Below are 26608 nucleotides of genomic sequence, written 5' to 3'. Positions count from 1 at the left end.
AGGGTTAACTTATACAGTTTAATACTCTGTAACTGCATTTTATATGTTTGCTGAGATATATATCCTGTTCTTTTGCACTGTGTTTGCACAGCACCGTGGAAAGGGTTAATGAATACTGAGAGACTTTTGGGACTTTGAATAAGAATCTGGTATTTTCCACAGCTGCCATAGATTGCCGAGATTTTGTGCAGTGCCCTCAAACAAAATGGCCGTGGCAGCCTCTACGTGATCAAATGGATAAGTTAAGTATTTATTTATTTATTTATTTTTTACCAGATTAACCCCTGAAAGCCCTCAATGTTTATCTCATATGCCGCAATCAGCAATGAACACGGCATCTGAGAGACTTAATGATGGGGGGGGGGGGGCGCCATGATCGGGATCATTTAAGCTCTAATGCAAGTCTATAAGAGACGGGAGTTGTTGCATTGTAATTGTTTTTTAGTTACTCCACTCCACCTCTCCCACTAGAAGGTTCTAGTTCAGCTAAAAACAGCATATAAGCAGAGCAGTCAGAGCCCCTAGTGTTCTGCAGTTAGGGAACAGTGCTTAGAAGAGGAGACTTTGCCAGACTGCATGAGTGACCAGAAGAAGACGCTGAGACAAGGATACTCTGCTACAGACCCTGGGCCTCCAGCCTTTTGCCAGGGTACCAGCCTTCTGAAGAGAGGGACAGCTAGCTCAGGGCTTTCCTCAGCATCAAACCCTTTTGCCAGGGAGGAGAATGGAGAAGCCAGCCCTATGCCTTTGCATCTGAATCCCTCCAGTCATCTGATGGTCTACCTGCATATCTCAGTTCACTGTGCTACAGTGATGATTTGCCATATATCCATATATGCTACTGTATGTAAAGAATCCATTTAACCAATACATCCAAGCATATAGTCTTTAAACGGAGGCCATAAAGATGATGTTAATATAGGGGGAGATTTATCACAGTGCTGTAAGGTAGAAATGTCTTATTTGCCCATAGCAACCAATCAGATTCCACCTTTCATTTTTCACAGCTTCTGTTTTTTTCACAGCCAGTTCTACTTTGCACCAGTTTGATAAATCTCCCTCATAGAATTTTAGGGTCAGTCCAGTACAACATAAATAAACCATAGTAATAACAATAATAGTAAACTATAATACATATTCTCCTATTAAAATTTCAGCGCCATGTTCATAAACTGTTCACATAAATACAGTGGTGTACATAAAGAAGTAAGGGCCCCATAGCAAAGATTAAACCAGGCCCCCCACACAGGACAGAAGGGTTTCTGCCTAAACTGCTTTCAATGACCATTGGGCCATTTTTCCACTGCCTCATTTGCTAAAAGTTGTTCCTTTAGAGCAGGGGTGCACAACCTGCGGCCCGCGGGCCGCATGCGGCCCCCAGAGCCATGGTTTGCGGCCCCCGCCCTGCTGGGCATTAACACAGCTGATCCTGCAATCAGCTGTGTTTCTGCACAGAGCACCGCACAGCAGATGGATCACATGTTTTGCTCCTGCACTGTAGCAGGAGTGGAAAGGGTCCCCGGCTATTAGTGAGAGCAGGGAAGCCGAGGAGAAGACAGAAGCGCTTTATTAGCGCTTCTGACTTCTCCTCTATGAGCGTTCTCCAGCGTGGACCCGGCGATCACGTGATCGCTGGGTGTCTCGGGAACAGAGAAGCGCTGCCCTGGTACAAAGCCTCCGCAGCAGGCTGGTTTTCCTGTAACTGGGGCTCTTTTGGATGCTCCAGTTACAGTGTAAATAGTACAAAAAACAGTCACTTATTGTCTCCCAAAGGTCTTTCAGTGACCTCTTGGGGACAAATTATGTGGTAAAAATATATATAAAAAAAGGTAAAAAATGATTTAAATATTTTTTTAAATGAAATAAAAATATAATAAAATATAAATAAAAGAAAAGAGAAATAAAATATTATGTGGAACAAAAAAAAGAAAATTATTTAAAAAAAATTAACAAATAACATAAAATAAAAAGGAAAAAGTGCTTAATAAAAGAGTGTTCACTGTCCCACAACAGTCTTTTTATGACCCCTTGGGAGACATATTATGTTGCAAAAATATATTTTAAAAAATTATAGAAAATTATAAAAAAAATTATAAAATTTTAAAATTATAAAAAATTATACAATAAAATATTAATAAAATTCAAATTGAAGTAAAAAATAAAAAGGTAAAAGTGCAAAATTTTTAAAAGTGACACAGTGTCCCCCAAGGTCTTTTTATGACCTCTTGGGGGACATATTATGTAGCAGAAATATATTAAGTTAAAAACAAAATTATACATAAAAGAAAAAACACCCACACTAATCAAAACCGTCACCATTACTGCCACATTCACGTGAAACTTTTCATATTATATAGCAAAACGGCCTACACAAAATAGGGAACTAATTCTAATAATTTATTTTGGTGTCAGTTTGCATATTTAAAGAATAAGGAGCTATAGTTTGAAAAAAAATATACTTTTTAAAAACATTTTGTACAATTTCCCCCAAATAAAAATTGTTGCAAAAATTATTTTGGTAGTCCAACAAATAAGATAGTTACAACCATTTGAACCACCACGCGCGCTAAATCACAAAAAAGTGTCTGGTCATTAAGGCCTTTTTGGGCCTGGTCATTCAAGAGTTAACCAATAGGCGCCTTCCCCACTAGCAAGGTAAAGCGCTTACTGGTTACTGCAGGGCACCTATAACTGGATTGGCAGGAGATGGTAATAACCAGTAAGCTCCGTCCTCTGCAGTGAAGGAAAATGCTGATTTATAAATAGGAGGCAGGATGGAAGGAAATGTCGCCACTTTTCTGGTAAAAATGATTTTTAACAAGTTCCTGCAGCATGGCCTCGGAAATAGAAGATTCATACTTAGGCCTCTTTCACACTTGCGTTGTTGGGATCCGGCATGCACTTCTGTTGCCGGAGGTGCCCGCCGGATCCGGAAAAACGCAAGTGTACTGAAAGCATTTGAAGACGGAACCGTCTTCCAAATGCTTTCAGTGTTACTATGGCACCCAGGACGCTATTAAAGTCCTGGTTGCCATAGTAGGAGCGGGGAGCAGGGGAGCGGTATACTTACAGTCCGTGCGGCTCCCGGGGCGCTCCAGAATGACGTCAGAGCGCCCCATGCGCATGGATGACGTGATCCATGCGATCACGTGATCCATGCGCTTGGGGCGCCCTGACGTCACTCTGAAGCGCCCCGGGAGCCGCACGGACGGTAAGTATACTGCTCCCCGCTCCCCACTGCACTTTACCATGGCTGCCAGGACTTTAGCGTCCCGGCAGCCATGGTAACCACTCTGAAAAAGCTAAACGTTGGATCCTGCAATGCGCCGAAACGACGTTTAGCTTAAGGCCGGATCCGGATCAATGCCTTCCAATGGGCATTAATTCCGGATCCGGCCTTGCGGCAAGTGTTCCGGATTTTTGGCCGGAGCAAAAAGCGCAGCATGCTGCGGTATTTTCTCCGGCCAACAAACGTTCCGTTCCGGAACTGAAGACATCCTGATGCATCCTGAACGGATTTCTCTCCATTCAGAATGCATTAGGATAATCCTGATCAGGATTCTTCCGGCATAGAGCCCCGACGACGGAACTCTATGCCGGAAGACAAGAACGCAAGTGTGAAAGAGCCCTTACCTGCTCCACGACGCTCCGGTCCTCTGCCCTGCCCCCGATGCGTCCTTCTTCCGGTTCCTGCTCTGTTTACACCTGACAGTGCATGGCCATGGTCACGTGTACGGCTCCAGTCAATGACTGGCTTCAGCAGTGACTTGCTGCTTGTGGCCACATCACCGCCTAAGCCAGTCATTGGCTGGAGTGGTGTATGACTATGTCCATGCACTGCCAGGTGTAAACAGCGGAGGCAGTTCGAAGGACCGGAGCGGCGGGGAGCAGGTAAGTATAACTCTTCGGTTTCAGGGGCTATGCTGCAGCACGATATTTGGGACAATTACTGGGAACAAGTGTTCATAGGAGCGCTCGTATCTTATATCTGGCCTGTAAAATCGTGCAGCTGATCAGTCGATAAACAAGGAATTGCTCATTTGTTGGCTGATTTGCATATTTTATCAGGATGAAAGATGTCTAATTATCTGCAGCACGACTGTGGCAGCGATCACTCCTCCCAAGTCACTTTGCACTGGCTTGTGTAATAGGCAGATGAGCGCCGATCAACATTTTTTTATTTGCGGCCCCTTGAAATAGACCGATGTGACAATGAGGCCCCCAGACCAAAAAAGGTTGTGCACCCCTGCTTTAGAGGGTAGAGTCCTGACCAAGTTTTCACCCTCAGTAGAAGAGTAGATGATCTCAACTAAGACTGGGACTCCTCTTGCCCTGGGCCCCATAGCAGCTGCATGGTCTGCCGCTATGGTAGTTACGCCCCTGCATAAATACACTCATACACACATTTTTACACATACATATACACACACACATACACATTTATACACACATACAGTATACACACATGTATTGGTCCATCTCATTCCATACTAACCTTCTACTATGTATTATTGGCAGATCATGTTAGCTAACTCTCCATGTCAACCCTTTGACCTGAGTGCTCCAGAATGCTCAGGAAGAAGAGGACTGTGGAGTGTGTCCTGAAAACAGTGGGGGAAATTATCATGAAGGGAAAATTTGAAGTCAGTTTTGCTTGAGTCTGTGTTGGAGTACTTTGTGCCACATTTATCAAATGTCACAGGTTGTTTGATAAATTTGTCTTGTCCTCAAACGCTTCTGTATAGAAAAGCTACTCCAGTTTTCCTACTCGACCCTCCTCCTGGAGTAAGATTGCGACTATTTTGCAGCTTTTTTTTAAAAAAGTCGCAATGATAAATCTGAAGTGAAACTCATTAACATAGCTAACCACACCTACTTTTCCACCCATATTACAAAACTGGAGTGAGAGGTCGCAAATTTTTGCGCAAACCCTATTTTGCAACTTTTTGACTCCAGAATCAGGGCCAGTGTAAGCAGTACTGCAGTCTTCCACTTTTTTGTCTCATTGTGTACCAGGCTAGACGCTGTGCCCCCTTGACACCACAGGATCTGTAGCAACTGCTATGGCTGTTATAGCAGTAGTTATGTCCTTGCATGGAGGTGACCTAACTTTCCTCCAATGGCAGATGCCAAAGGAAAGAAGAGTTTTTCATGTTGGGTTTAAAAATTGTCTGCTCTTTCTGCTCACAGCAGAGGTGTATGGCAGCAGCTGACAGCTATTACTTCTAACACACACATACACTCAGTTTGGCAATGAGTATATTGTATGTATTTTCAATGAAAAGAGAGCAGAAAGCTGCTGACAGACATATCTGGAAGCAGTTTATATATTTAGAGAACAAAAGGATCAAGAATTAAAATGTAAACCACTAAATAATTCTTTCCCCGACATCATCTGTAGATGATGCACACACATTACATTGTCAGCCAGTCCCACCAAAAATGGTGTTCAGTCACCTTTAACCACCTCCGGACCGCCTAACGCAGGATCGCGTTCCGGAGGTGGCAGCCCTGCGCACAGTCACGCATATACGCGTCATCTCGCGAGACGCGAGACTTCCTGTGAACGCGCGCACACAGGCGCGCGCGCTCACAGGAACGGAAGGTAAGAGAGTTGATCTCCAGCCTGCCAGCGGCGATCGTTCGCTGGCAGGCTGGAGATGTGTTTTTTTTAACCCCTAACAGGTATATTAGACGCTGTTTTGATAACAGCGTCTAATATACCTGCTACCTGGTCCTCTGGTGGTCCCATTTGTTTGGATCGACCACCAGAGGACACAGGTAGCTCAGTAAAGTCCCACCAAGCACCACTACACTACACTACACCCCCCCCCCCCCGTCACTTATTAACCCCTTATTAGCCCCTGATCACCCCTAATCACCCCTGATCACCCCATATAGACTCCCTGATCACCCCCCTGTCATTGATTACCCCCCTGTCATTGATCAACCCCCTGTAAAGCTCCATTCAGATGTCCGCATGATTTTTACGGATCCACTGATAGATGGATCGGATCCGCAAAACGCATCCGGACGTCTGAATGAAGCCTTACAGGGGCATGATCAATGACTGTGGTTATCACCCCATATAGACTCCCTGATCACCCCCCTGTCATTGATTACCCCCCTGTCATTGATTACCCCCCTGTAAAGCTCCATTCAGACGTCCGCATGATTTTTACGGATCCACTGATAGATGGATCGGATCCGCAAAACGCATCCGGACGTCTGAATGAAGCCTTACAGGGGCATGATCAATGACTGTGGTGATCACCCAATATAGACTCCCTGATCACCCCCCTGTAAAGCTCCATTCAGATGTCCGCATGATTTTTACGGATGCACTGATACATGGATCGGATCCGCAAAACGCATCCGGTCGTCTGAATGAAGCCTTACAGGGGCATGATCAATGACTGTGGTGATCACCCCCCTGTCATTGATTACCCCCCTGTAAAGCTCCATTCAGATGTCCGCATGATTTTTACGGATGCACTGATAGATGGATCGGATCCGCAAAACGCATCCGGACGTCTGAATGAAGCCTTACAGGGGCATGATCAATGACTGTGGTGATCACCCCATATAGACTCCCTGATCACCCCCCTGTCATTGATTACCCCCCTGTCATTGATTACCCCCCTGTAAAGCTCCATTCAGACGTCCGCATGATTTTTACGGATGCACTGATAGATGGATCGGATCCGCAAAACGCATCCGGACGTCTGAATGAAGCCTTACAGGGGCGTGATCAATGACTGTGGTGATCACCCCATATAGACTCCCTGATCACCCCCCTGTCATTGATTACACCCCTGTCATTGATTACCCCCCTGTAAAGCTCCATTCAGACGTCCGCATGATTTTTACGGATGCACTGATAGATGGATCGGATCCGCAAAACGCATCCGGACGTCTGAATGAAGCCTTACACGGGCGTGATCAATGACTGTGGTTATCACCCCATATAGACTCCCTGATCACCCCCCTGTCATTGATCACCCCCCTGTCGATGATCAACCCCCCTGTCATTGATCAACCCCCCTGTCATTGATCACCCCCCCTGTCATTGATCACCCCTCTGTAAGGCTCCATTCAGATATTTTTTTGGCCCAAGTTAGCGGAATTTTTATTTTTTTTTCTTACAAAGTCTCATATTCCACTAACTTGTGTCAAAAAATAAAATCTCACATGAACTCCCCATACCCCTCACGGAATCCAAATGCGTAAAATTTTTTAGACATTTATATTCCAGACTTCTTCTCACGCTTTAGGGCCCCTAGAATGCCAGGGCAGTATAAATACCCCACATGTGACCCCATTTCGGAAAGAAGACACCCCCAGGTATTCCGTGAGGGGCATATTGAGTCCATGAAAGATTGAAATTTTTGTCCCAAGTTAGCGGAACGGGAGACTTTGTGAGAAAAAAATAAAAAATATCAATTTCCGCTAACTTGTGCCAAAAAAAAAAAATTTCTATGAACTCGCCATGCCCCTCATTGAATACCTTGGGGTGTCTTCTTTCCAAAATGGGGTCACATGTGGGGTATTTATACTGCCCTGGCATTCTAGGGGCCCCAAAGCGTGAGAAGAAGTCTGGTATCCAAATGTCTAAAAATGCCCTCCTAAAAGGAATTTGGGCACCTTTGCGCATCTAGGCTGCAAAAAAGTGTCACACATCTGGTATCGCCGTACTCAGGAGAAGTTGGGGAATGTGTTTTGGGGTGTCATTTTACATATACCCATGCTGGGTGAGAGAAATATCTTGGTCAAATGCCAACTTTGTATAAAAAAATGGGAAAAGTTGTCTTTTGCCAAGATATTTCTCTCACCCAGCATGGGTATATGTAAAATGACACCCCAAAACACATTCCCCAACGTCTCCTGAATACGGCGATACCACATGTGTGACACTTTTTTGCAGCCTAGGTGGGCAAAGGGGCCCATATTCCAAAGAGCACCTTTAGGATTTCACAGGTCATTTACCTACTTACCACACATTAGGGCCCCTGGAAAATGCCAGGGCAGTATAACTACCCCACAAGTGACCCCATTTTGGAAAGAAGACACCCCAAGGTATTCCGTGAGGGGCATGGCGAGTTCCTAGAATTTTTTATTTTTTGTCACAAGTTAGTGGAAAATGATGATTTTTTTTTTTTTTTTTTTTTTTACAAAGTCTCATATTCCACTAACTTGTGACAAAAAATAAAAAGTTTCATGAACTCACTATGCCCATCAGCGAATACCTTGGGGTCTCTTCTTTCCAAAATGGGGTCACTTGTGGGGTAGTTATACTGCCCTGGCATTCTAGGGGCCCAAATGTGTGGTAAGGAGTTTGAAATCAAATTCTGTAAAAAATGACCTGTGAAATCCGAAAGGTGCTCTTTTGTATATGGGCCCCTTTGCCCACCTAGGCTGCAAAAAAGTGTCACACATCTGGTATCTCCGTAATCGGGAGAAGTTGGGGAATGTGTTTTTGGGTGTCATTTTACATATACCCATGCTGGGTGAGAGAAATATCTTGGCAAAAGACAACTTTTCCCATTTTTTTATACAAAGTTGGCATTTGACCAAGATATTTATCTCACCCAGCATGGGTATATGTAAAAAGACACCCCAAAACACATTCCTCAACTTCTCCTGAGTACGGAGATACCAGATGTGTGACACTTTTTTGCAGCCTAGGTGGGCAAAGGGGCCCACATTCCAAAGAGCACCTTTCGGATTTCACAGGTCATTTACCTACTTACCACACATTTGGGCCCCTAGAATGCCAGGGCAGTATAACTACCCCACAAGTGACCCCATTTTGGAAAGAAGAGACCCCAAGGTATTCGCTGATGGGCATAGTGAGTTCATGGAAGTTTTTATTTTTTGTCAGAAGTTTGTGGAATATGAGACTTTGTATGAAAAAAAAAAAAAAAAAAAAATCATCATTTTCCACTAACTTGTGACAAAAAATAAAAAATTCTAGGAACTCGCCATGCCCCTCACGGAATACCTTGGGGTGTCTTCTTTCCAAAATGGGGTCACTTGTGGGGTAGTTATACTGCCCTGGTATTCTAGGGGCCCAAATGTGTGGTAAGGAGTTTGAAATCAAATTCAGGAAAAAATGAGGAGTGAAATCCGAAAGGTGCTCTTTGGAATATGGGCCCCTTTGCCCACCTAGGCTGCAAAAAAGCGTCACACATCTGGTATCCCCGTACTCAGGAGAAGTTGAGGAATGTGTTTTGGGGTGTCTTTTTACATATACCCATGCTGGGTGAGATAAATATCTTGGTCAAATGACAACTTTGTATAAAAAAATGGGAAAAGTTGTCTTTTGCCAAGATATTTCTCTCACCCAGCATGGGTATATATAAAATGACACCCCAAAACACATTCCCCACCTTCTCCTGAGTACGGAGATACCAGATGTGTGACACTTTTTTGCAGCCTAGGTGGGCAAAGGGGCCCATATTCCAAAGAGCACCTTTCGGATTTCACAGGTCATTTTTTACTGAATTTGATTTCAAACTCCTTACCACACATTTGGGCCCCTAGAATGCCAGGGCAGTATAACTACCCCACAGGTGACCCCATTTTGGAAAGAAGAGACCCCAAGGTATTCGCTGATGGGCATAGTGAGTTCATAGAACTTTTTATTTTTTGTCACAAGTTAGTGGAATATGAGACTTTGTAAGAAAAAAATAAATAAAAAAAAAATCATCATTTTCCGCTAACTTGTGACAAAAAATAAAAAGTTCTATGAACTCACTATGCCCATCAGCGAATACCTTAGGGTGTGTACTTTCAGAAATGGGGTCATTTGTGGGGTGTTTGTACTGTCTGGGCATTGTAGAACCTCAGGAAACATGACAGGTGCTCAGAAAGTCAGAGCGGCTTCAAAAAGCGGAAATTCACATTTTTGTACCATAGTTTGTAAACGCTATAACTTTTACCCAAACCATTTTTTTTTTACCCAAACATTTTTTTTTTATCAAAGACATGTAGAACTATAAATTTAGAGCAAAATTTCTATATGGATCTCGTTTTTTTTGCAAAATTTTACAACTGAAAGTGAAAAATGTCATTTTTTTGCAAAAAAATCTTTAAATTTCGATTAATAACAAAAAAAGTAAAAATGTCAGCAGCAATGAAATACCACCAAATGAAAGCTCTATTAGTGAGAAGAAAAGGAGGTAAAATTCATTTGGGTGGTAAGTTGCATGACCGAGCAATAAACGGTGAAAGTAGTGTAGGTCAGAAGTGTAAAAAGTGGCCTGGTCTTTCAGGGTGTTTAAGCACTGGGGGCTGAGGTGGTTAATAACAAATAATCTCAGGAATTTTCAAAATCACTAATTTTGCATAACTATTTATATGCATCTTATGTCAAATATACATGCAAACAATTCTGCTTCATTAGAATGCAACAGCAATTTTACAGAACAGCACCTTCAGTCTAACCTGAATCTACAGCGCAGGCAATCTGAATTCTTCCTCCTGCCCCCGTCATATTCACAGGGTTCAGGGAGCAGAGGTGTAGGCTGCTGTAAGCACTGAAGAGCTAATTAAGCTGCTCTCTTCCTGTTACCGGTGATGTGGAAGGAGACAGTCACACATACATTTATTTATTAGGGCTCCACAATACAAACACACATTTTTCTGTTTTAAAGTGCATATAAAAAGTTTCAAGCATTTTCAATTGTATTTTTGCACAATTATTTTGTGGTATATTTTATTGGGTGACATTTATGTCAGTATTTTTTACTTGAGCTTTTGAAGTTCTTCAGAGAAGATGCTATCCCTAGAGCCTTTATGTCCCTTGCATACGAGCGTGAGCGGATTAGGTCTGGATGTGTTGCAGATGCGTTCAGTGAAAAATACGCGATTTTGCAAGCAAGGTCATTCAGTTTTGTATGCGATTGCATTCAGTTGTTCCGTTTTTTCCGCGTGGGTGCAATGCGATTTAATGCGTTTTGCATGCGCGTGATAAAAAACTGAAGGTATACAAAAAACATCTCTTAGCAACCATCCGTGAAAAACGCATCGCATCCGCACTTGCTTGCGGATGCAATGTGATTTTCACGCAGCCCCATTCACTTCTATTGGGCCAGCGTTGCGTGAAAAACGCAGAATATAGAACATGCTGCGATTTTCACGCAACACACAAGTGATGCATGAAAACCAACGCTCATGTACACAGACCCATTGAAATGAATGGGTCCGGATTCAGTGCGGGCGCAATGCGTTCGCATCACGCATTGCACTCCCGCAGAATACTCGCTCATGTGAAAGGGGCCTTAGGATTTTGATTTAAACACCACTGATCCCAAAAAAGGCTACAAAGCAAAAAAAAAAAAAAAGCTCTCTCTATGTAGACTTTACAGTATTTTACTATAGTCTTTGAATAACAATGCAGAGCTCAGTAGATTTTTTTTTCCCCCCTCTGTGTTACAGACAAGCACAGGGACAGCTTAATTCTTAAGATTTTTAATTTTGCTTATATGGTGCAGTATATACAGTACCAATGCTAAAGAAAAACATAGAAGCTCTTGTGTATTCCTTTTTTATACTTGTTCTGTTCATGTACCATTTATGGGTTCTCTGCCATTTTGGCTCCTTCTTCCCTTCTGATATGATTGTAATATTATTCCTCTCCTTCTTTAGAGACAGGAAGCAGAGTCTCATCACAATGCACTCCTTCTGTGTTGAGTCCTTAGGGCAGCAGGTGACAGATCACTGGCATAGAACTTCTGTCCCCTAATGTACACTAAAGAATCCCTATTCCCATTCCCATGAGAAGCTTCAGCCTGTCTGTCTTTCTTCCCTCTTATAGTAGATTTTTCCTGTCAGCTCATAAGCTAAAAGTAGGGAAAAGCAGTCTGAAGCTGCATCTCATAGCAATACACTGGATATTCTGCACACAGCACACTCAGATAATTAGTGCATTTCATGGAAGTACTATAAATCTGTAGCTATGTTTTATCTTCAGCAACACTTTTGGCATGGTGTGTACTGGGAACTTAAAGTGGCCTTGGAAAAAACGAAAAGTGGCCCCATGTTGTAGGTGAATAGATTCAGATTGATAGAAGGGGAGGGGTAACACAAGTAGGCAGGGACAACATAAATAGGCAAAGCTAGCAGTACTTTAGTGATGTACAAAATACTTCCCAAGCAGAACAAAATACCAGAGTGCAGCATAAAATACTGCCATCCACATCACAGTATTCAACTGTATCACTGTCCTGAGGACAGTGATACAGTTGAATTCAGAAAGGTACCTCTGGATTTCGGCAAGGGGCATAAGTACCTAATGCTTCTAGCATAAATGAATGCGGAGAGCATCAGAAAACTATGTACCCAGCCTTGGCCTTGAGAAGGTTCTCCGGTGGTATCCTGGGAAATTTCTCTGTAGGGTCTATGGCCAGTCCGTCCTTCAGAGTACATACAGAGGCACCAGAAGGGCCAGATATAGTGGGGAGGGAATGAGTCTAAAAGCTGCCAGGATGGATTTGTTAAATGCTGATATAATCCTATCATTCTCAGGAAGTCAAAAAAAATAACTGGAGAACTTCTTTAAAGAAGCACTTCACTAAACTGTAGTGAAGGTAATCTTCTTACTGGTGACTGTATTTGTGAGTTATAATCTCCCTTCTGATCCTCAGCTGTGTCATGTGACTGACACTTTGATTTTCAACTGACACAGGACAGAAAGTCTGTTACCTTCTCTATTCACTCCTATGACACTGAAATTGAGGCTCCCATAGGAATACATGGAGAAACTGATTTCCTGTCCATACATAAAATGCTGTGTTATTTGGAAAGTCAGAGTGCTGGTCACATGACACAGCTGAAGATCAGAAGGGAGGGGATAATTTACAAATACAGTCATTGGTAATAACATTACCTTCACTAAAATTAAAATATTGGACCTTTCTAGCAGATTAAAGAATAAAAATTTTTGTGGAAGTGATTCTTTAAGGACAAAACTAATTTTGGGCGTCAGAACTTAGCATATTTTTTCATTTTTACTTCACCACATTCCAAGCTGGGAACTGGTCTTTGCCATTTTGAGGTGAATTTTTTTGTGTATATATATATATATATATATATAATTTTGGTATGTATAAAATAGAGTTTCATTTATGTAAATTTTTCTTTTTTTTTACCATTATCATACCTGTATTGTTTTCTAAACACTCTAAAAGGTTTATTTTTCTTTTATGGGTTTGATTTAATAATTTTTTTTTAGAAGAATAAATTTTTATTCTTTTTTTTTTTCAGATTTTATTGATTATATTATTTAACTTTATTGTTTTATTAAAATATTCATTTAGTTATTTATATATTTTCTTTATTATCTATTGGAATATTCAAATTTAATACTGACTTAGCCCTACTGACCATGGATATCCCCCAAAACTGTGAGCCCAGGAAATGTCAGAATGATTAAAGGGAGTCGGTCAGCAGTTTTAACCCTGAAAAACTGATGGCAATGCAAGGTAGCAGCGATGGACTAATGGTTATAAAATTCAAAGTATAAATCAATATAACTGTTTCACAACCCCTTCCCTCTGAATGATGGTTGTAGCATCCAACAGGGAGACTGCTACAGCGGTCACTCACAGCAATGAGGAGGGGTTATGAAGCAGGTCAATGCAGAGAGCAGTTAGTACTTCAGCATAATTTTATTCAGTAGTCCATCATTTGTATCTTAGATGTGATCATAAAAAGTGGGCAGGGAGAGTTGATTCTTTGACCTCCTCAGGACACATGACGTACCGGTACGGCATGTTGTCCTGCTACTTAAGGACACAAGACGTACCGGTATGTCATGTATAGTTCCGATCACCGCCGCCCTGCGGGCGGAGATCGGAACCCGGTGCCTGCTCAAATCATTGAGCAGGCACCTTGGCTAGATGCGCCGGGGGGTCCTGTGACCCCCCCATGTCGGCGATCAATTCAGACCTGTGGTTTTCTGCGTTTCCGGGTTATTTGGGTCTCTGGTGACCCGATAACCTGGAACAGGATGGTGATTGGTGGTGTGATTTTACCCCACCAATCGCCATCCTGCAATCCTGAGTGGTGATGGTGACATCACCTCTCAGGATCATCTCTGATTGGTAGGAGGGCGGGCCGGCGGGAGATTCAAATGATAGCAGCGCTCCTCTCCTTCTCCTTTTGTGTCCGGAGTCCGAGGAGAGAGGAGCGCTGCCTGCACGTGTGGATCGCAACCTCATCTGTGCCCCAGCACCCATCCTTGCCCCCAGGTCCCGATCTGTGCCCCAGCACCCCCATCTTTATCAGCAGGTAATTAGGGAAAGTATAGGGAAAGGTTGGGCTAGGCAGGGAAAATAAAGGGAAAGTTAGTGGTGAAAAAAAGTTTTCTTGCATCACCCTAAGTAGGGTGTCTGGGGTCCACAGCACAGCTGTGTGACCCTAGACCCCCCAGGGGTGCTGCTGCTTGCCCCCCTGCCCCCCCCCCCCAACTTTTTGGGGGCGCAGGCAGTTATGTTTATTTTTTTTGTGCGCACGCTGACTGTGGCCGATACTCTTAGCGTCCGGCCACTGTTAGCGCATCGCACACCCCACCGCTGATCAACTTCGGATGGTTGATCAGCGGTTTTGAATTTTTTTTTAACTTTTTTTCAAATTTTTTCCCTTTTTTTAGTTAGTCTTTTTTTTTTTTTGTCTGTTAGGCTTAGGGTGAGTACGTAAACACCTGTGCCCCACTCACACCAAATAAAGATTTACATGCACGCACATACACACGCAGACACACACTCCCCTATGGCCCGCCGGACGGTCTCGGCCGAGGAGGCATACGCCCAGCTTGCCTCCGACTCCAAGAGTCCCAGTGAGGACGAGGATGACCCCACTTTCCTGTTGTCATCCGCGTGCTCCTCATCATCTAGCAATGATGATGAGCCCCCAAGGCGGCGGAGACGCCGCCAGGCGGAGCAAGGGGACCACGATGTTAGGGACCCTGTGGCCCACCCTAGTACAAGCAGCTCTGGGGCTCGTACTAGTTTTCCGGCACACCAGTTAAATCCACCAGAGCCTCTTGCCGGTGAACTTGTATGGTGTACCCCAGAGCGATTTGAGCCTGTGATTCCTGATTTTGTAGGCCAACCAGGAATCCAGATTTCCACAGTGAGCTTCACTGAATATGACTTTTTTAGTAATTTTTTCAGTGACCAATTGGTAAATCTAATGGTGGAGCAGACGAACCTGTACGCCCAACAGTTCGTTGCTCAAAACCCGGGCTCCTTTTTGGCTAGGCCCGGTGGCTGGATGCCGGTCAGTGCAGCAGAGATGAGGACATTTTGGGGCCTCGTGCTGCATATGGGCCTAGTCAAGAAACCTAGTGTCAGGCATTACTGGAGTGGGGACGTCCTCTACCAGACCCCACTTTACAGTACGGCCATTACACGCTCCCGGTTTGAGGTCATCCGGAAATGCCTGCATTCAGATAATGCAGCATGTGATCCTGCCTATGACCGTCTGTATAAGATACGGCCGGTCATCGATCACTTTGGGGCCAAATTTGTACAGGCCTATGTACCTGGAAGGGAGGTCGCGGTTGATGAGTCTCTCATTGCGTTCAAGGGGAGACTCATTTTCCGCCAGTATGTTCCCTCAAAGCGGGCGAGGTATGGCGTGAAGCTGTACAAACTTTGTGAGAGTACCTCAGGGTACACTTACAAGTTTTGTGTGTACGAGGGGCGAGATTCCCGTATTCAACCCCCAGAATGTCCCTCCACTCTTGGTGTTAGCGGGAAACTTGTGTGGGACCTTTTGCACCCACTGCTAGATAAGGGTTACCACCTTTACGTGGATAACTTTTATACTAGTATCCCCTTGTTCCAGTCCCTCGCCGCCAGATCCACATCCGCTTGTGGGACCGTGCGGAAAAATCAACGTGGCCTCCCTGCCCACCCCCTCCAGGTACCTATCCCCAGGGGTGAGACCCGTGCCCTTACCACTGGAAACCTGTTTCTGGTCAGATATAAGGACAAGAGGGATGTCCTTGTACTGTCCACAATTCATGTTAACGACATCACCCCTGTCCCTGTGCGAGGTACCGCGGCAACAGTCCTCAAGCCCGATTGTATCGTCGACTACAATCGGTATATGGGAGGAGTTGAGCTCTCTGATCAAGTCCTCTAGCCATATAATGCCATGCGCAAAACCCGGGCATGGTACAAAAAAGTTGCGGTCTACTTGGTGCAGGTTGCCATGTGCAACTCTTTTGTACTGTCCCGGAGTGCTGGCAACACAGGGACATTCCTTCAGTTCTATGAGGCAGTCCTCAAGGCCCTGATCTTTTCAGACCGGGAAAGAGCAGGCCGGAGTACCTCGGGAACTGGAGGCGCCCCCGGATCGTCCCTGGCCAACACTTTCCAGGTGTGGTCCCCCATACTGGAAAGAAGGGACGAACCCAAAAAAGGTGCAGAGTGTGTCACAGGAGGGGGATATGGAAGGACACCACTACTTAATGTGACACGTGCCCTGATCATCCGCGCCTCTGCATTATTGGTTGCTTCAGGGAGTACCACACGTCCATGGAGTACTAAATTTATATCCCAATTTAGCCACTGACATCGGATAAAAAAACTGGTTCTCAGACTCAGACACCCCAAAAAATTTTAAAAACTAAAATAATTTTATAAAAGTATACAAATTAGGTATCTCCGCGTCGGTAATAATCTCCTCTATAAAAATACCCCATGACCTAACCCCCCAGATTAACACGGTCCAAAAAAAAAAAAAGTGCAAAAAATGAATTTTTTTTGTCACCTTACATAACAAAAAGTTTAATAGCAAGCGATCAAAAAGTCATATAGCCTCCAATATAGTGCCAATAAAACCGTCCTCTCATCCCGCAAAAAATGAGCCCCCACATAAGATAATCGGCTAAAAAAATAAATAAAATAAATGACTCAGACTTTAGAGATACAAAAAAAATGTTTTGTATCAAAAAGGATAATATAGTCTAAAACCTAAAATATTGTAGGTATCGCCGCATCCGTAAGAATCTCCTCTATAAAAATACCCCATGACCTAACCCCCCAGATTAACACGGTCAAAAAATAATAATTTTAAACGGTGCCAGCAGCTATTTAAAAGTGCCAAACAGCTATTTTTGGCACTTTTCCATTTCAATCCTTTTTTTCCGGTAACAAAGCAAGGGTTAACAACCAAACAAAACTTAATATTTATTACCCTGATACTGCAGTTTACAGAAACGCCACATTTGTGGTCGTAAACTGCTGTATCACTAAAAGGCAGGGCGCAAAAGGAAAGGACCGACATGGTTTCTGGAAGGCTGATTTTGATGGCCTTTTTTATTGATGTCCCTTTTGAAGCCTCCTAGAGTAAAAACTCCCTAAAAGTGACCCCATCTAAGAAACTGCACCCCTCAAGGTATTCAAAACAGTTAATGGCAAATGGAGATTAAATTTCTGAATTTCAATTTTTGGTAACCTTGCCTCACAAAAATGTTATATAGAGCAACCAAAAATCATATGTACCCTAAAAATAGTCCCAACAAAACCGCTACCTTATCCCGTAGTTTCCAAAATGGGGTCACTTTTAGGGAGTTTCTACTCCAGGGGTGCATCAGGGGGGTTGAAACAGGACACGGTGTAAATAAATCGGTTCATAAAAATCAGCCCTCCAAAAACCACACGGTGCTCCTTTCCCTCTTTTCCCCCCCACAGTAGTGTATGACCACATATGGGGTGTTTCTGTAAATGGCAGAGTCAGGGCAATAAAGATACAGTCTTGTTTGGCTGTTAACCCTTGCTTTGTTAGTGGAAAAAATGGGTTAAAATTGAAAATCTGGCAAAAAAATTAAATTCTCAAATTTCATCCCCATTTGCCAATAACTCTTGTGCAACACCTAAAGTCTTAACGACGTTTGTAAAATCAGTTTTGAATACCTTGAGGGGTGTAGTTTCTTAGATGGGGTCACTTTTAGGGAGTTTCTACTCTAGGGGTGCATCAGGGGGGCTTCAAATGGGACATGGTGTAAATAATCCAGTCAAGCAAAATCTGCCTTCCAAAAACCATATGGCGCACCTTTCCCTCTACGCCCTACTGTGTGGCCGTACAGTAGTGTACGACCACATATGGGGTGTTTCTGTAAACGGCAGAGTCAGGGCAATAAAGATACAGTCTTGTTTGGCTATTAACCCTTGCTTTGTTAGTGGAAAAAATGGGTTAAAATTGGAAATTTGGCAAAAAAATTGAATTCTCAAATTTCATCCCCATTTGCCAATAACTCTTGTGCAACACCTTAAGGGTTAACAAAGTTTGTAAAATCAGTTTTGAATACCTTGAGGGGCGTAGTTTCTAGAATGGGGTAATTTTTGGGTGGTTTCTATTATGTAAGCCTCGTAAATTGACTTCAGACCTGAACTGGTCCCTATAAATTGGGTTTTTGAAAATTTCTGAAAAATTTCAAGATTTGCTTCTAAACTTCTAAGCCTTATTTAACCTAAGGACCAGGCCATTTTTTGAAAATCTGACCAGTGTCACTTTAAGTGGTGATAACTTTAAAACGCTTTTACTTATCTCAGAAATTTTCAAAAACCAACTTTAAGGACCAGTTCAGGTCTGAAGTCACTTTGTGAGGCTTACATAAGCCTTGTAACATCTCCAAAAAATAAAATATCATTCCCAAAATAATCCAAACATGAAGTAGACATATGGGGAATGTAAAGTAAAAACTATTTTTTGAGGTATTACTATGTATTATAGAAGTAGAGAAATTAAAACTTGGAAATTTGCTATTTTTTTAAATATTTTTGGTCAATTTGGTATTTTTTTATAAATAAAAATGATTTTTTTTTTACTTCATTTTACCAGTGTCATGAAGTACAATATGTGACGAAAAAACAAACTCAGAATGGCTTGGATAAGTCAAAGCGTTTTAAAGTTATCACCACTTAAAGTGACACTGGTCAGATTTGCAAAAAATGTCCTGGTCCTTAAGGTGAAATAAGGCTGTGTCCCAAAGGGGTTAAGTATAATTTGTTGCTAAGGAGTGAGAAATCTACAATAAAATCTGTTAGTTATCAAAATGAATGTTGAAATTGTTAATTAAAAATGTTAAAAAGGGATCATTTATGTAAAAAGCATATTATACATGATACATAGCATTTTAGCAGTAGCAATACCAAAATAATAAGAAAATTGTATCCAGTGTTCATTCCTCTGGTATAAACTGCTTTATATCTGTCTCTGCTTACTGCCTCATTTATCACATATGCGGTCTACATTAGGGCAGTATGCTTTAAACTTCTATATTTTACTGGTATTGCATCCAAAAACTTAAAAAGTATTTTAAACCATCCAGGTCAAATAGGTTCTCACTGAAGTATTTTTACAGGTCATACTTAACAGTCCCAAGAGTCGACAGTATGTAAGATGTATCCTGTAGCTTGGAAGCACTGGCACCGTACTGGCCTATTGGCGTTGTATCCTATTAGAGAAGTACTGATGTCATAAAAGGGATGCTAGTAAAACCATTTATTTGGCTGGATGGTCAAAATTACTGCCAGTAGTAAAGCCTGCAAAAATTACCTGTATTCCATATGAGCTGTTAACACTGTTTTTGCAATATACGATAGCTATCAACTTTTCATTTTGTCCCAATATTCTTTAGAGGTAAAGTTCAAAATATATATAAAACAGCCCAGAAAAGGGTTAAAGGGCTGCAAAAGGCAGCAAAATGCAGTTAAATCCCCTGCAAACAAATGTGGATAGGGAAATGAATAAAAATAAAAATAAAATAAATAAAAATTAACCAATATCAATTGGAGAGAGGTCCCATAGCAGAGAATCAGGCTTCATGTCAGCAGAGAATCAGTCTTCATGTCATAGCAGAGAATCAGGCTTCACGTCACCCAAAACTGGAACAGTCCATTGTCAGATATTTAGGCCCCGGCACCCAGGCAGAGGAGAGAGGTCCCATAGCAGAGAATCTGGCTTCATGTCAGCAGAGAATCAGTCTTCATGTCATAGCAGAGAATCAGGCTTCATGTCATAGCAGAGAATCAGGCTTCACGTCACCCACCACTGGAACAGTCCATTGTCAGATATTTAGGCCCAGGCACCCAGGCAGAGGAGAGAGGTTCCATAGCAGAGAATCTGGATTCATGTCAGCAGAGAATCAGTCTTCATGTCATAGCAGAGAATCAGGCTTCATGTCACCCACCACTGGAACAGGCCACTGTCAGATATTTTTAGGCCCCGGCACCCAGACAGAGGAGAGAGGTCCCATAACATAGAATCTGGCTTCATGCCAGCAGAGAATCAGTCTTCATGTCATAGCAGAGAATCAGGCTTCACGTCACCCACCACTGGAACAGTCCATTGTCAGATATTTAGGCCCAGGCACCCAGGCAGAGGAGAGAGGTTCCATAGCAGAGATTCAGGCTTCATGTCAGCAGAGAATCAGTCTTCATGTCATAGCAGAGAATCATGCTTCACGTCACCCAACATTGGAACAGTCCATTGTCATATAATTTAGGCCCCGGCACCCAGACAGAGGAGAGAGGTCCCATAACGTAGAATCTGGCTTCATGTCAGCAGAGAATCAGTCTTCATGTCATAGCAGAGAATCATAATTCACGTCACCCAACATTGGAACAGTCCATTGTCATATAATTTAGGCCCCGGCACCCAGACAGAGGAGAGAGGTCCCATAACAGAGATACAGGCTTCATGTCAGCAGAGAATCAGTCTTCATGTCATAGCAGAGAATCAGGCTTCACGTCACCCACCACTGGAACAGTCCATTGTCACATATTTAGGCCCAGGCACCCAGGCAGAGGAGAGAGGTCCCATAGCAGAGAATCTGGCTTCATGTCAGAACAGAATCAGTCTTCATGTCATAGCAGAGAATCAGGCTTCATGTCACCCACCACTGGAACAGGCCACTGTCAGATATTTTTAGGCCCCGGCACCCAGACAGAGGAGAGAGGTCCCATAACAGAGATTCAGGCTTTATGTCAGCAGAGAATCAGTCTTCATGTCATAGCAGAGAATCAGGCTTCATGTCATCCACCACTGGAACAGGCCACTGTCATATATTTTTAGGCCCCGGCACCCAGACAGAGGAGAGGTTCATTCAACTTTGGGTTGCCCCGCAATATAATGGTAAAATGAAAATAAAAATAGGATTGAATGAGGAAGTTCCCTGGAGTACAATAATATATGGTAAAGGGGAGGTAGTTAATGTCTAATCTGCACAAGGGATGGACAGGTCCTGTGGGATCCATGCCTGGTTCATTTTTATGAACGTCAGCTTGTCCACATTGGCTGTAGACAGGCGGCTGCGTTTGTCTATAATGACGCCCCCCTGCCATGCTGAATACACGTTCAGACAAAACGCTGGCCGCCGGGCAGGCCAGCACCTCCAAGGCATAAAAGGCTAGCTCTGGCCACGTGGACAATTTGGAGACCCAGAAGTTGAATGGGGCCGAACCATCAGTCAGTACGTGGAGGGGTGTGCACAGGTACTGTTCCACCATGTTAGTGAAATGTTGCCTCCTGCTAACACGTTCCGTATCAGGTGGTGGTGCAGTTAGCTGTGGCGTGGTGACAAAATTTTTCCACATCTCTGCCATGCTAACCCTGCCCTCAGAGGAGCTGGCCGTGACACAGCTGCGTTGGCGACCTCTTGCTCCTCCTCTGCCTTCGTCTTGGGCTTCCACTTGTTCCCCTGTGACATTTGGGAATGCTCTCAGTAGCGCGTCTACCAACGTGCGCTTGTACTCGCGCATCTTCCTATCACGCTCCAGTGCAGGAAGTAAGGTGGGCACATTGTCTTTGTACCGTGGATCCAGCAGGGTGGCAACCCAGTACTCTGCACACGTTAAAATGTGGGCAACTCTGCTGTCGTTGCGCAGGCACTGCAGCATGTAGTCGCTCATGTGTGCCAGGCTGCCCAGAGGTAAGGACAAGCTGTCCTCTGTGGGAGGCGTATCATCATCGTCCTGCGTTTCCCCCCAGCCACGCACCAGTGATGGTCCCGAGCTGCGTTGGGTGCCACCCTGCTGTGAACATGCTTCATCCTCATCCTCCTCCACCTCCTCCTCATCCTCGTCCTCCTCGTCCTCCAGTAGTGGGCCCTGTCTGGCCACATTTGTACCTGGCCTCTGCTGTTGCAAAAAACCTCCCTCTGAGTCACTTCGAAGAGACTGGCCTGAAAGTGCTAAAAATGACCCCTCTTCCTCCTCCTCCTCCTGGGCCACCTCCTCTTCCATCATCGCCCTAAGTGTTTTCTCAAGGAGACATAGAAGTGGTATTATAACGCTGATAACGGCGTCACCGCCACTGGCCATGTTGGTGGAGTACTCGAAACAGCACAACAGGGCACACAGGTCTCGCATGGAGGCCCAGTCATTGGTGGTGAAGTAGGGCTGATCCGCAGTGCGACTGACCCGTGCGTGCTGCAGCTGAAACTCCACTATGGCCTGCTGCTGCTCGCACAGTCTGTCCAGCATGTGCAAGGTGGAGTTCCACCTGGTGGGCATGTCGCATATGAGGCGGTGAGCAGGAAGGCCAAAGTTACGCTGTAGCGCAGACAGGCGAGCAACGGCAGGATATGAATGCCGGAAGCGCGAACAGACGGCCCGCACTTTATGCAGCAGCTCTGACATGTCGGGGTAGTTGCGAATGAACTTCTGCACCACCAAATTCAGCACATGCGCCAGGCAAGGGATGTGCGTCAAACCGGCTAGTCCCAGAGCTGCAACGAGATTTCGCCAATTATCGCACACCACCAGGCCGGGCTTGAGGCTCACTGGCAGCAACCACTCGTCGGTCTGTTGTTCTATACCCCGCCACAACTCCTGTGCGGTGTGGGGCCTGTCCCCCAAACATATGAGTTTCAGAACGGCCTGCTGACGTTTACCCTGGGCTGTGCTGAAGTTGGTGGTGAAGGTGTGTGGCTGACTGGATGAGCAGGTGGAAGAAGAGGAGGAGGAAGCCGAGTAGGAGGAGGAGGCAACAGGAGGCAAAGAATGTTGCCCTGCGATCCTTGGCGGCGGAAGGACGTGCGCCAAACAGCTCTCTGCCTGGGGCCCAGCCGCCACTACATTTACCCAGTGTGCAGTTAGGGAGATATAGCGTCCCTGGCCGTGCTTACTGGTCCACGTATCTGTGGTTAGGTGGACCTTGCCACAGATGGCGTTGCGCAGTGCACACTTGATTTTATCGGATACTTGGTTTGCAGGGAAGGCATGGCTCTCTTGGAGAAGTAGTGCCGGCTGGGAACAACATACTGTGGGACAGCAAGCGACATGAGCTGTTTGAAGCTGTCTGTCTCCACCAGCCTAAATGACAGCATTTCATAGGCCAGTAGTTTAGAAATGCTGGCATTGAGGGGCAGGGATCGAGGGTGGCTAGGTGGGAATTTACGCTTTCTCTCAAATGTTTGTGAGATGGAGAGCTGAACACTGCCGTGTGACATGGTTGAGATGCTTGGTGACGCAGGTGGTGGTGTTGGTGGTACATCCCATGTTTGCTGGGGGCGGCAAGTGCCAACGTCCCTCCAGAGGCGGAGGAAGAGGCCGAGGCGGCGGCAGCAGCAGAAGAGGCCGAGGCGGCAGCAGCAGAAGAGGTAGCAGGGGGAGCCTGAGTGACTTCCTTGTTTTTAAGGTGTTTACTCCACTGCAGTTCATGCTTTGCATGCAGGTGCCTGGTCATGCAGGTTGTGCTAAGGTTCAGAACGTTAATACCTCGCTTCAGGCTCTGATGGCACAGCGTGCAAACCACTCGGGTCTTGTCGTCAGCACATTGTTTGAAGAAGTGCCATGCCAGGGAACTCCTTGAAGCTGCCTTTGGGGTGCTCGGTCCCAGATGGCGGCGGTCAGTAGCAGGCGGAGTCTCTTGGCGGCGGGTGTTCTGATTTTGCCCACTGCTCCCTCTTTGTCTTTTGCTACGTGGTTGGCTCGGTCTCACCACTGCCTCTTCCTCCGAACTGTGAAAGTCAGTGGCACGACCTTCATTCCATGTGGGGTCTAGGACCTCATCGTCCCCTGCATCGTCTTCCACCCAGTCTTGACCCCTGACCTCCTGTTCAGTCTGCACACTGCAGAAAGACGCAGCAGTTGGCACCTGTGTTTCGTCATCATCAGAGACGTGCTGAGGTGGTATTCCCATGTCCTCATCATCAGGAAACATAAGTGGTTGTGCGTTAGTGCATTCTATCTCTTCCACCCCTGGTGAAGGGCTAGGTGGATGCCCTTGGGAAAGCCTGCCAGCAGAGTCTTCAAACAGCATAAGAGACTGCTGCATAACTTGAGGCTCAGACAGTTTCCCTGATATGCATGGGGGTGATGTGACAGACTGATGGGCTTGGTTTTCATGCGCCATCTGTGCGCTTTCTGCAGAAGACTGGGTGGGAGATAATGTGAGCATGCTGGATCCACTGTCGGCCACCCAATTGACTAATGCCTGTACCTGCTCAGGCCTTACCATCCTTAGAACGGCATTGGGCCCCACCAAATATCGCTGTAAATTCTGCTGGCTACTGGGACCTGAGTTAGTTGGTTCAGTAGGACGTGTGGCTGTGGCAGAATGGCCACGTCCTCTCCCATCACCAGAGGGTCCATTAACACCACCACGACCATGTCCGCGTCCCTTACTAGATGTTTTCCTCATTGTTACCGTTCACCACAATAAGAAAAATATTATTTGGCCCAATGTATTGAATTCAAATTCAGGCCTTTTTTTACAGACACCTAACACTATCTGGCTATCTATTTAGGTACCGTATTAAACTAATACAGGCACAGCAGTAATGACAGATTTAGCTGAATATAAATTTGAGGCCTATTATTTAGGCGCTGGGTGACAGGTATAAGTTTACCCACAGAATTAGACTTGGAATTGAACAGTAGCGTGTGTGTGAAGTTATTGAGAATAACCCTATCTGCACCTTTAATCTTATATACCCTTTTAGGGATAGATTTAAAGTAGGCCTGATACAGCAGAAACCACTAATTTAGAGAATTGCAAAATTGGGAATTGTATTTCAACCCAGAACAAAAACTGTGCTTTGACGGAAACTAAATTACTTGACCAGCTAAAGCAATAATGACAGATTTGGATGAATATAAATTTGAGGCCTATTTTTTAGGCGCTGGGTGACAGGTATACGTTTACGGACAGAATTAGACTTGGAATTGAACAGTAGCGTGTGTGTGAAGTTATTGAGAATAACCCTATCTGCACCTTGAATCTTATATACCCTTTTAGGGATAGATTTAAAGTAGGCCTGATACAGCAGAAACCACTCATTTAGAGAATTGCAAAAGTTGGAATTGTATTGCAACCCAGAACAAAAACTGTGCTTTGATGGACACTAAATAACTTGACCAGCTAAAGCAATAATGACAGATTTGGATGAATATAAATTTGAGGCCTATTTTTTAGGCGCTGGGTGACAGGTATACGTTTACACACAGAATTAGACTTGGAATTGAACAGTAGCGTGTGTGTGAAGTTATTGAGAATAACTTCGTGACAGGCTCAGCTTGACCCTGATGTAGAATATAGCCAAAAAATAACCACACTATTGATGGTTAAATGCACTTGTGAGAGGCTCAGCTTGCCCCTGATGTAGTATATGGCCAAAAAATAACCACACTATTGATGGTTAAATGCACTTAAAGACAGCTTGACCCTGATGTAGGATATAGCCAAAAAATAACCACACTATTGATGGTTAAATGCACTTCGTGACAGGCTCAGCTTGCCCCTAATGTAGTATATGGCCAAAAAATAACCACACTATTGATGGTTAAATGCACTTTGTGACAGGCTCAGCTTGACCCTGATGTAGGATATTGCCAAAAAATAACCACACTATTGATGGTTAAATGCACTTCGTGACAGGCTCAGCTTGCCCCTGATGTAGTATATGGCCAAAAAATAACCTCACTATTGATGGTTAAATGCACTTGATGACAGCTTGACCCTGATGTAGGATATAGCCAAAAAATAACCACACTATTGATGGTTAAATGCACTTCGTGACAGGCTCAGCTTGCCCCTAATGTGGTATATGGCCAAAAAATAACCACACTATTGATGGTTAAATGCACTTGATGACAGCTTGACCCTGATGTAGGATATAGCCAAAAAATAACCACACTATTGATGGTTAAATGCACTTTGTGTCAGGCTTAGCTTGCCCCTGATGTAGTATATGGCCAAATAAATAACCACACTTTTGATGGTTAAATGCACTTCGTGACAGGCTCAGCTTGACCCTGATGTAGGATATAGCCAAAAAATAACTACACTAATGATGGTTAAATGCACTTGGTGACAGGCTCAGCTTGCCCCTGATGTAGTATATGGCCAAAAAATAACCACACTATTGATGGTTAAATGGACTTGGTGGCAGCTTGACCCTGATGTAGGATATAGCAAAAAATAACCACACTATTGATGGTTAAATGGACTTGGTGGCAGCTTGTGCTGGCGCACCACAAGCCACAAAATGGCCGCCGATCACCCCAGAAAAAAGTGACTGAAAAACGCTCTGGGCAGCCTAAAAACAGTGAGCAATTGAATAGCAGCAGTTCAATGATCCACAGCTGTA

This window comes from Bufo bufo, chromosome 4 (genome assembly GCF_905171765.1).
Source record: "Bufo bufo chromosome 4, aBufBuf1.1, whole genome shotgun sequence".
Lineage (NCBI taxonomy): Eukaryota > Metazoa > Chordata > Amphibia > Anura > Bufonidae > Bufo > Bufo bufo.
The sequence above is the reverse complement of the archived record's forward strand: the minus strand, read 5'-3'. Positions refer to the sequence as shown.